The 12,436-nt window shown below is 47.1% G+C and overlaps 1 protein-coding gene across 4 annotated transcripts in view; it reads right to left on the bottom strand.

Annotated features, from left to right (window-relative positions):
• The window catches only part of lzts2a (leucine zipper, putative tumor suppressor 2a), a 259,923-nt gene that overhangs the window by 128,990 nt on the left and 118,497 nt on the right, over positions 1–12,436 (bottom strand). The window contains exon 1 of one of the 4 annotated variants that reach the window (XM_070876501.1): positions 408–510. The exons of the other annotated variants lie outside the window; for them this stretch is intronic. The gene's annotated coding sequence lies outside the window, so the exon portion shown is untranslated. Of the gene's footprint in view, positions 1–407; positions 511–12,436 lie in introns of those variants that run through there. 4 annotated transcript variants of the gene reach the window in all.

Here is a 12,436-nt window from a genome sequence, read left to right as displayed (position 1 = left end):
CTCTCTGCCTAAAACTCTCCACCTCTCTACCTCTCTTTCCTCCTTCAAGACGCTCCTTAAAACCTACCTCTTTGACCAATCTTTTGGTCACCTGCGCTAATTTCTACTTGTGCGGCTCGGTGTCAAATTATTTTATCTGATAATACTCCTGTGAAGTGTCTTGGGATGCCTCACTACGTTAAAGGCGCTATATAAATGCAAGTTGTTGTGTGTACAATGTCTACACACTAGACAATCTCCTATGGAGTTGCAAGGCAAGACCAAGTGTCGTCTTTAAGTGAAGCTGGGTTAGAAGATTAGAAATAATTGGATCAAAGTGTGCAGACATAATTCAAGCCCCATTTCAAAGTCACACATTATATCCTTCGATTTTTACAATACTATAATTTAATGTTAATTATACTTACATTGTCAAGCCAGTCAATTTGGGAAGCAGCAAAGTAGAGTTGGTTGGAGCATAGAATTTTCTCTTTGGAACAGGATGAGGAGCTGGGTGCAGCAAAACAGAGTCCCTACAGCGCCCCTTCTGTCGGAGGGCGTAGGTACAGTGTGACTCGTTTACATAGGAAGTGTCCATTGTAAATGTGAACAAAGGAATTTCTAATGGCAAAAGATTGGCAGAAAGTGCATGCAGACATAAGATTTTTAATACATTATCTCCACAAAAGTTTGAGTCCAGTGAGTGTCTGTCACACTTTAGTGTCAAAAGTATTAAAAAGGAGAAAGAGAACCAATCAATTTCTGCAGGGTTTTCTGACCTTAACCTCTCCTCTCTTCCTCCTCCTCCATCCCGCCGCCCCCAAGGGCAGAAGCTGCCGACACACAGGCAGCTGCTGTTCCATATAACCTCCCTTCAGCAACAACTTGCATTTATATAGCGCCTTTAATGTAGTAAAACATCCCAAGGCACTTCACAGGAGTGTTATCATTAAAACACTGACACCGAACCAGAGGCAATATTAGGACAGGTGACCAAAAGTTTGGCAGAAGAGGTAGGTTTTAAAGAGTGTCTTTAAAAAAAAAAGGAGGGAGAGGCGAAGAGGTTTCGGGAAGAAATCCCAAAGCTTAGGGCTTAGACAGCTGAAGGTATGGTCGCCAATGGCGGGGTGAAGGAAGGGGGCGACGGACAAGAGGCCAGAGTTGGAGGAACACAGAGTTCTCGGAGGAGGTGGTCAAGTGACAGAGCTAGACAACACTGCAGACCCCTGACCAATGGTTGATGAAGTGGAGCTGGTGTCGTGGGGAGGAGTGCTCTCCTGCTAACCCTGCTCCTCGGAGAACACAACATGGGAATAAAAATGCCTCACACACCAGGGTGTTTTTTAATATTCGTTCAGGGAAGTGGGCGTCTCTGGTAAGGCCAGCATTTATTGCCCTCGAGAAGGTGGTGGTGAGCTGACTTCTTGAACCGCTGCAGTCTGTGTGGTGAAGGTACTCCCACACAGCTGTTCGGGAGGGAGTTCCAGGATTTTGACCCAGCGACGATGAAAGAGCGGCCGATATATTTCCAAGTCGGGATGGTGTGTGACTTGGAGGCAAACTTGCCTGTGGTGGTGCTCCCATGGACCTGCTGCCCTTGTCCTTCTAGGTGGTAGAGGTTGCGGGTTTGGGAGGTTTCTGCTAATGAAGCCTTGGAGAGTTACATAAGAACATAAGAAATAGGAACAGGAGTAGGCCATACGACCCCTCGAGCTTGCTCGGCCATTCAATACGATCATGGCTGATCTGATCATGAACTCAGTTCCACTTCCCTGCCCGCTCCCCATAACAGAGAAACATAGAAACATAGAAAATAGGTGCAGGAGTAGGCCATTTGGCCCTTCGAGCCTGCACCGCCATTCAATGAGTTCATGGCTGAACATGCAACTTCAGTACCCCATTCCTGCTTTCTCGCCATACCCCTTGATCCCCCTAGTAGTAAGGACTACATCTAACTCCTTTTTGAATATATTTAGTGAACTGGCCTCAACAACTTTCTGTGGTAGAGAATTCCACAGATTCACCACTCTCTGGGTGAAGAAGTTTCTCCTCATCTCGATCCTAAATGGCTTACCCCTTATCCTTAGACTGTGACCCCTGGTTCTGGACCTCCCCAACATTGGGAACATTCTTCCTGCATCTAACCTGTCTAAACCCGTCAGAATTTTAAACGTTTCTATGAGATCCCCTCTCATTCTTCTGAACTCCAGTTAATACAAGCCCAGTTGATCCAGTCTTTCTTGATATGTTAGTCCTGCCATCCCGGGAATCAGTCTGGTGAACCTTCGCTGCACTCCCTCAATAGCAAGAATGTCCTTCCTCAAGTTAGGAGACCAAAACTGTACACAATACTCCAGGTGTGGCCTCACCAAGGCCCTGTACAACTGTAGTAACACCTCCCTGCCCCTGTACTCAAATCCCCTTGCTATGAAGGCCAACATGCCATTTGCTTTCTTAACCGCCTGCTGTACCTGCATGCCAACCTTCAATGACTGATGTACCATGATACCCAGGTCTCGTTGCATCTCCCCTTTTCCTAATCTGTCACCATTCAGATAATTGTCTGTCTCTCTGTTTTTACCACCAATGTGGATAACCTCACATTTATCCACATTATACTTCATCTGCCATACATTTTCCCACTCACTTAACCTATCCAAGTCACTCTGCAGCCTCATAGCATCCTCCTCGCAGCTCACACTGCCACCCAACTTAGTGTTCATCCGCAAATTTGGAGATACTACATTTAATCCCTTCGTCTAAATCATTAATGTACAATGTAAACAGCTGGGGCCCCAGCACAGAACCTTGCGGTACCTCACTAGTCACTGCCTGCCATTCTGAAAAGTACCCATTTACTCTACTCTTTGCTTCCTTACCGCCAACCAGTTCTCAATCCACGTCAGCACACTACCCCCAATCCCATGTGCTTTAACTTTGCACATTAATCTCTTGTGTGGGACCTTGTCGAAAGCCTTCTGAAAGTCGAAATACACCACATCAACTGGTTCTCCCTTGTCCACTCTACTGGAAACATTCTCAAAAAATTCCAGAAGATTTGTCAAGCATGATTTCCCTTTCACCAATCCATTGCTGACTTGGACCTATCATGTCACCTCTTTCCAAATGCGCTGCTATGACATCCTTAATAATTGATTCCATCATTTTACTCACTACCGATGTCAGGCTGACCGGTCTATAATTCCCTGTTTTCTCTCTCCCTCCTTTTTTAAAAAGTGGTGTTACATTGGCTTATCCCCTTATCGTTTAAGAAACTGTCTATTTCTGTCTTAAGTTTATTTAATATCCCAGCTTCCACAGCTCTTTTAGGCAGCGAATTCCACAGATTTACAACCCCTGGAGAGAAGAAATTTCTCCTCATCAGGAGTTGCTGTAGTGCATCTTGTAGATGGTACATGCTGCAGCCAGAGGGCGATGGTGGTGGAGGGTATGAATGTTGAAGGTGGTGAATGGTGTTCTGATCAAGCGGGCTGCATTGTCCTGGATGGTGTCGAGCTTCTGGAGTGTTGTTGGGGCAGTGCAGAGAGTGCTTTATTTTTGCAGGGAGTGATTGCTGTGGACACTGGATGTCTGATATGGGAATGGGGGAGGGATCAATTCATGCCTCACCTTGATGATTACAAAGACAAAATCTTGGCAACGTAAGAATACAGGAGAGCCTTATTGGGCTCAAAGGCCTTTCCTCGTCCCTAATTACTCTTAACATCGATAATACTCCTGTGAAGCACCTTGGGATGTTTCACTACGTTAAAGATGCTATATAAATATAAGTTGTTGTTGTTAACAACAGTTTTATTTCTCTTTCCAGTCTCTTTTCTTTGTGTCACGCGCTTCACACCAGCCCCGGTGAGTATATCTACCCAACTCGTAAATACTGTTCACAGTTGAAAAAAAAAGATACATTTCGCGCAAATGTAGTGAATTGAGCACAAAATGAAGTTGTTTTGTGGTAATTAAATCAGCTGTGACTGCCCTATTCCCAAAGCACAGACACAAGAAACATGGCTCCCTTCTGATCTGTGCAAATGGGGCCTCAGTTGCTATCTCCCAGCGCAAGGCAGCAATACAGGATATCCAAAGTCACTCCCGTTTGATTTATTTCCCCCCTCTTCAACTTTGTTCCTTCCAGTTGCGGGCTGCCATGAAGCAAGATGCAGCGGATAAATGCCCTGCTCAAGACACGAGTGTCATGGGAAGACTTTAGCACTACATTGTCATCGTCCCGCCCCCCAATCCCAGCACTTTCATGTCAGAGGTTTTACGATGATTGAGCCTCCTGGATATTTACAACTGAAAGAGTGCTTGACGGTTGACCGTCTGTGTGCTGGACCGCGATCGGCCAAGATCAATAAAGTGGGATGAAGGACGGGCGTTGCAATGACACTACAGCCAAAAGGCAAGCACTGGGTGAGAGGCGGAATACCAAGAGACCTCAAAGTTCCTGCTCGGAGGTGGGAGAGAAGAGAAAATTAGCCAGCGCACATGGGAGACAAAAGCCAAAAGTCCTTACCCCTCCCCCAAACCCTGCACCCAAATAGGATATGAATTGAAGAGCTGATTTGCAGACGAATGCTGAAGAATTTCTTTACTCTCTTTCCACCCCCCCCGCCCCACCCCACCACAATTTGACATTATCTCTATAAATGTTAAAAAAAACCTAAACAAATGATTTCAAGTAACAGTCTTCCTGGCAGAGAGAACAGAAAAAGCATACACACACACACACACACACAGAATACATAATCCCTCAAAAAAAAAAAATCAATTTGAAGAGTTTGGTCATGGAATTCAGCTGCTTAGCATCAAACCTTTACAGCTGTAGACAGACGCTTCACGTACAGCAGCGTACGACGCACAGAGTCGATTGTATGCCTCCTTTTCCGAGCCAGCAATTTTATTGATTTTGAGTGCAGGCGGAAATAAAGGAGCAGGAGGCAAATGTACAAATTGCACGGCAGTTGATCAAACCAACCTCCCTAGTTCCGGCAGACAACGCCATCACCACTCAGCAGGCCAGGCAGCAACTGTGGAAAGCGAAACGGAGTTAACGTTTCAGGTCGATGATCTCTCATCCAAACTGGAAGTTAGAGATTTAACGATTTTATAAGCACCCCCCCACCACCACCACCACAACCCCCCACCCTTTTCCCCAACTCTGTATTTGCTTGTAAATGGTTAAATCGCTCAACTTCTCAGACCGTGTTGTAGGGTTTTAGGAGGTTGCAGAGATAGGGAGGGATTTGAAAACAAGGACGGGAATTTTAAAACTGGGGCGTTGCCAGTCAGGAAGCCAATGTAGGTCAGCGAGCACAGGGGCGATGGGTGAGCGGGACTTGGTGCGAGTTAGGACACGGGCAGCCGAGTTTTGGACGACCTCAAGCTTACATAGGGTAGAACGTGGGAGACTAGCCAGGAGTACGCTGGTGTTGTCAAGTCTAGAGGTAGCAAAAGCATGGATGAGGGTTTCAGCAGCAGATGAGCTGAGGCAGGGGTGGAGTCAGGCGATGTTGCGGAGGTGGAAATAGGTGGTCTTAGTTATGCCGCGGATGTGTGGCCGGAAGCTCATTTCAGGGTCAAATATGACACCTAGGTTGCAAACAGTCTGGTTCAGCCTCAAACAGATGCTCGGGAGAGGGATGGAGTTGGTGGCTAGGGAATGCAGTTTGTGGCGGGGATCAAAGACAATGGTTTCGGTCTTCCAAATATTCAATTGGCGAAAATTTCCGCTCATCCAGTACTGGATGTTGGCCTTAGCCCGAAACAATCGTGCCAATCTGGCCGAGATCAGCCAACAAAACATAGACCGACAAACAAACAGAGGACCTCTGGCTGAGTAACACACCTCGTGGAGCAATAACTCCTTATCATACGCAGTCCCTCGAAATCGAGGAAGACTTGCTTCCACTCTAAAAGTGAGTTCTTCGGTCACTGAACAGTCCAATACGAGAATTACAGTCTCTGTCACAGGTGGGACAGACAGTGGTTGAAGGAACCACCACACATTAAAAAAATCCACGCACAGGCATCTCCCACCCTCGAGGATGTAGATCGGGTCCTTCATTGAAATACCTGTGAACTCATCCTTTTTTGGCGTGGAAGCAAGTCATCCTCGTTTCGAGGGACTGCCTATGATGATGATGAAGGAAAGGGTGGGTGGGACAGGTTTGCCGCACGCTCTTTCTGCTGCCTGCGCTTGCTTTCTGCATGCTCCCGGTGATGAGACTCGAGGTGCTCAGCACCCTCCCGGATGCACTTCCTCCACTTAGGGCGGTCTTTGGCCAGGGACTCCCAGGTGTCAGTGGGGATGTTGCATTTTTATCAAGGAGGCTTTGAGGGTGTGCTTGAAACATTTCCTCTGCCCACCTGGGGCTCGTTTGCCGTGTAAGAGTTTGCCGTGTAGGAGTCTCGTGTCAGGCATACGAATAATGTGGCCCGCCCAACAGAGCTGGTCGAGTGTGGTCAGTGCTTCGATGCTGGGGATGTTGGCCTGGTTGAGGACGCCAATGTTGGTGCGTCTGTCCTCACAGGGGATTTGCAGGATCTTGCGGAGACATCGTTGGTGGTATTTCTCCAGCGATTTGAGGTGTCTACTGTATATGGTCCATGTTTCTGAGCCATACAGGAGGACGGGCATCACTATAGCCCTGTGGACCATAAATCCTTAACCACCAGAATGAAGAGATGGGAGGAAAGAGAAACTTTCTGAATCACAACATCTACAGTCCAGTAGAAAGAACTTAATTATATATAGAGCACTTCCCAGACTCAAAGCACTTCACAGCCAATGACGTGCAGTGCCTGTTGCAAAATATGGAAACGCAGCAGACAATTTGCACACAAGATCCCACAAACAGCAATTAGATAATGACCAGATAACCTGTTTTTTTTTGTGATATTGGTTGATACTGCTTTTGGTCATCTGCCGTAATTTCTTCTTATGTGGCTCGATGTCAAATCTATTTGTTTTGTCTTACAACACTGCTGTGAAGTGCCTTGGGGGTTTTACTACGTTAAAGGCACTATATAAATAAAAGTAGTTGCTGTTGAGGGATAAACATTAGCCAAGGCACCTCCCCCTGGCTCTTCTTCAAATTATGCCATGGGATCTTTTACCATGAGAGGGCAGACAAAGAGCTTTGGCTTAACACCTCAGGATCGATTTTAACATTTTGCAGTGGGGGGTGGGACATCAGAAGGGTGGTCATACCACCCACCCAATGTCTTCGCCAACAGACCCGAGCTATTTTAATGTCCGGGCCTCATTTTAAAATGCACAGCACTGAACCGCTCCCTCGGTACTGCACCATAAGTGCTGGCCCAGATAATGCAGTTACGTCTCTGGAGTGGGGCCTGAACCCACAACCTTGTGAATCGGAGGCGAGAGTGCTGCCCACTGAGCTGCGACTTGCACTAAATGGCATGCTCTCAAGTGGAGTAAACCTGCAGGTACGTGGCTTTACACTACCGTGCAAAGTAGGCAACTGGAAACATTTGAACCCATAAAAAGATTGCACCCAGGGACAAAATCTCACCACATAAACCGGGGCCCTGTCCTTTTGCCATTCAGCTCATACTGCTCGTGTGAAGAAGCAGACAAGTGAAGATAGGGACAGTAAATAAGTTAACACCTCAGCCTCACAGGGCCTTTGATCTTCTCCGCCCGATCAGTGGGGGCCTTCGGTCCAATAGTCTTTCTTTGTCAAAAATCGTGGAAGCTTTCAGCCCGAAACCCAGGGCCTTCATTTCCTCCTGATTTTCCACAATGATCTCTGGTGCCTGTAATTAATCTCCATTCTGTCCAATTCCCTTGTTCCTTACTTGCTGACATGTCCTTGATTCTATGCGAGGGGTGATAAAATCTACAATAACAAGCTGCCAGATCTGCTTATTACCATCCCTTTTATATTAAAAAAAAAGAGCCTGCTTGCCTCTAAATCTCCACATCTTCCTTTACAAAAGGCAATATCCGCCAGAGGTGGACTTTTTCATTTCGATTCACTTCTTTTCACTTAGTACCAAGGATCGGGAGATTGTGGAGGAGGAGAATAACTTTGACGGATACCTCATTCGACAGCTCAGAAACAGGCCATTCGGCCCAACTGGATCATGCCGGTGTTTATGCTCCACACGAGCCTCCTCTCACCCTCCCAGCGTATCCTTCTATTCCTTTCTCCCTCGTGTGCTTCCAGTTAAATGCATCCATGGCAAGATTTCAACGCCAGGCAGGAAAGTCATTGGACATTTGTTCAAAGATAAGAATGTCTAAATTTTGCTCGCCTTGCTTTAAATAGGTTTGGTATGGCAATTGTACAGTTGTGGCTTGGAGTTCCAACCGCATCTCGAGTGGTGAATGATTCAACTTAGCAACTCGCTCATCTCTGAATCAGCAGGTTGTCGGATTCAGACCCTTTCGAGGGGTCGAGCGCACAATGTAGGCCGAGACACCTGCGTTATCCTCAGATGAGACGTCAAAACTCGGCAACATTCGAAGAACAAGGGCTTTCTCCCAGTGTCCTGGCCAACATTCCGCCCTCAAAACAACATAGCTGGTCATTCATCTCATTGCTGTCTGTGGCATCTTGCTGCTTAAAAAGTGGGCGAATTACTTTGAGGTGTTTCTAGAAGTGTATAAAGTAAAGAAAGACTTGGATTTATACAGCGCCTTTCACGACCACCAATTCATTTACAGCCAACGGAGTACTTTTTGGAGCATAGTCACTGTTGTAATGTGGGAAACGCGGCAGCCAATTTGTGCACAAGCAAGCAGCGGAAAAAGCTTGCGGCAAACCTGTCCCACCCACCCTTTCCCTCAACGACTATGTCCCACCTGTGACAGGGATTGTGGCTCTCGTATTGGACTGTTCAGCCACCTAAGGACTCATGTTTAGAGTGGAAGCAAGTCTTCCTCGATTCTGAGGGACTGCCTATGATGATGATAATGATCAGATAATCTGTTTATTTTGTGATGCTAGTTGAGGGATAAATATTAGCCAGGACACCGGGAATAACTCCCCTGCTCTTCTGCGGAATAGTGGCTCTTTTACGTTCACCCGAAAGAACAGACGGGGCCTCGGTTTAACGTCTCATCCGAAAGACGGCACCTCCGACAGTGCAGCACTCCCTCAGCACTGCACTGGGAGTGTCAGCCGTCATGAAACACACAGCATGACTTGGGAGCGATATACAAGGCAAAATAAAGGAAGCCATGTTAATTGGGTCAAAACGCATTTGTGTTATGGAACAGGATGAACAGAATTTGATCCCTAAATTGTTTCAAATGCAAAGCAGTCTGCTTACACTATTAAACATGCAGGTGTGTCCTTCTCAGTTTAAAGGGCCTGTGTTGAAGTCAATGTGGATGGGCTTCAGTCACAAACCAGGTGTGTTTGATTGCGACAACTGTAAATGTATAGGCACAAGGAACGTCTGAACTATCAGCTCAAAATATTCCAAACGAAAGGAGGTAGCAACACACACCTAGCAACACAATCCCCTTTCAGTGGTCCCGAGTCAGCCTAGGAAATGTTTTGACGTGAGAATCTGTGTTGCTATCGAACAGCCAGCAACCATGCTGGGCTTGAACTGAATAGCAATGTGCCACATCAATTGGTGACTTCAATGGCATCAAGCCTGGCATCCGAGCGCTTTTTTTGTTGGCAGATTACCAACGTCTTTTCCTGCTGAACTGCTCCGGCAACACAACCTCCCTCCAAATGATAGAGATGGTCTTCCTCAATGCTGGTCAACTGCCAGGGACCATGCCTGCTCACTCCCCATGAGAAAAAAGACTTGGATTTATATAGCGCCTTTCACGGCAACTGGATGTCCCAAAGCGCTTTTCAGCCAATGAAGTACTTTTTGGAGTGTAGTCACCATTGTAATGTGGGAAACGCAGCAGCCAATTTGCGCACAGCAAGTTCCCAATGTGATAATGACCAGATCATCATCATAGGTAGTCCCTCAGAATCGAGGAAGACTTGCTTCCACTCTAAAAATGAGTCCTTAGGTGGCTGAACAGTCCAATACAAGAACCACAGTTCCTGTCACAGGTGGGACAGATAGTCGGTGAGGGAAAGGGTGAGTGGGACTGGATTGCCGCACGTTCCTTCCGCTGCCTGCGCTTGATTTCTGCATGCTCTCGCCGATGAGACTCGAGGAGCTCAGCACCCTCCCGGATGCGCTTCCTCCACTTAGGGCGGTCTTTGGCCAAGGACTCCCAGGTGTCAGTGGGCACTTCATCAGGGAGGCTGATAATGTGACCAGATAATCTGTTTTTGTTATGTTGATCAAGGGATAAATTTTGGCCAGGACACCGGGGAGAACTCCATTGCTCTTCTTCAAATATAGTGCCGCGGGATCTTTTACGTCCACCTAAGAGAGCAGGCGGGGCCTCGGTTTAACGTCTCATCCGAAAGACGTCACCTCTGACAGTGCAGCACTCCCTCAGTACTGCGCTGGAGTGTCAGCCTAGATTTGTGCGCTCAGGTCCCTGGAGTGGGACTTGAACCCACAACCTTCTGACTTAGGCGAACGTGCTACCCACTGAGCCACACCTGACAGTGGGTCAACCTCTCATTTATCCCTCACTCCTCATGGGGAAAAGGCCTGTCTGTCAGTTTGTACGTCCCACGACAGGTGAAGAAAATCACTACGTGATGGGTGGGGGGCGCGCGCGAGAATAAACAGGCAAAAGGTCACGACATACCACTCTACCGCATTATCAAGCAACTCCAATGACCTCAGTCTCACTTTCGAAGGCCGTGCAGAACCTAAAATCCCGTCAAACTATCGGCTTTCAGCGAGAACTATTCCGGCTTTTCATTCTGTGCCACCTTCCCTCGGCTGAATCCTGTGTCTCTGTGCTTAGCCTGTCTGTCAGCAAACCAACCTTGATGGGACCAATCTAGCTAATCCGTTTATCCCACTCTGTTGCACCTACTCCAGGCCCCAAAGCTCTGTTAGCTGATAAAGAATTGATAAATAAGCGCACCCAAGCAACTGCAAGTATGCAGAGCTGATTATTCTGGGAGATCATTTTAATTAAAAACACTTTTCCTCACTCTCATGCAGCCCCTCATGTTTTTTTTACATCATTCCCATTTCAGTAAATTGCTTGGGATTTCCAAGGAGTGGAACTAGTTCAGAAAGAAGTGACAGAGAAATTCTTTATTTGTTTTTAAAAAGCACTTTTGTTTCGGGACTTTTTGCATGTGGCACAATGATAGAACTTCCTTCCAGTTCCTCATCCCCTCCCCCACCCCAATAACATTTCCAGCACGCTCAGAAAGATTGTGTTTTATGAAGCCACGGCCGACTATTCTCATCAAAGACCGAGGGAGCTGCAGGATTCATGCACTTAATAGATGCTTACAGCTGTAGTTAAACGTCAGTGCAAGTGTGGCTGTAGTCGAGCAGGGAACCGAGGGTAAAACGCCTCATCGAGCAGCTCAAATATGTTGCCATAAATCCTCACCTCTCCACCCTCCCCAAATGGGACAATGCGCCTGTAAAACCCATTCGGCTTAGGATGTTGCTGGGAGATGAGAGAAAGAGTAACACCCCTCCACCACCCACCTTGCTCTCGCATTGCTTGTTTATGTCTCTGTATAGACGGTTGCTATGGGGGCTGATTAGTTGTATCGCTCGAATCACAAAATTCAAACATAACTTCGGAAGATCATGTTTCCTGACCGTGGCGGATTCTAGAAACCATGGAGATGCGAGTAGATGCCAAGCGTGCGGAACTTGACAGGCATGCTACGAACTGGTCTGATAGGGCGGGGATTAAAAGGGGCGGGGAGTGAAGGAAAAGAAAGACTTGCATTTATATAGCGCCTGTCACGACCACTGGACGTCTCAAAACGCTTTACAGTCAATGAAGTACTTTTAGAGTGTTGTCACTGTTGTAATGTGGGAAATGCAGCAGCCAACTTGCGCACAGCAAGCTCCCACAAACAACAATGTGATAATGACCAGATAATCTGTTTTTTTTTTGTAATGTTGATTGGGGATAACTCCCCCGCTGCTCTTCGAAATAGTGCCGTGGGATCTTTTACGTCCAGTTGAGAGAGCAGATGGGGTCTTGGTTTAACATCTCATCCGAAAGACAGCACCTCCGACAGTGCAGCACTCCCTCAGCACTGCACTGGGAGCGTCAGCCTAGATTTTTGCGCTCAAGTCCCTGGAGTGAGACTCGAACCCCACAACCTGCTGATTCAGAGGCAAGGGTGCTACCCACTGAACCACAATGACCAATCGGCACTGTACTCCTTACGGTGCCCACTCGTCACAGATGCTAATTTCACAATGTGGCTTTGTCACGCATCCAAGATGGTTTTCTTCGCCAGGCAGGGAGTGAAATCTGGCCAACTCAAGAATCCTCTGCCTTCCGAGGGAGGCCACCTTTCGATGCGGTAACATGATTGTCGATACATTT

The sequence above is a fragment of the Pristiophorus japonicus genome, chromosome 3 (assembly GCF_044704955.1).
Source record: "Pristiophorus japonicus isolate sPriJap1 chromosome 3, sPriJap1.hap1, whole genome shotgun sequence".
Taxonomy (NCBI): Eukaryota; Metazoa; Chordata; class Chondrichthyes; family Pristiophoridae; genus Pristiophorus; species Pristiophorus japonicus.
This window is presented reverse-complemented; position numbering and strand designations above follow the sequence as displayed.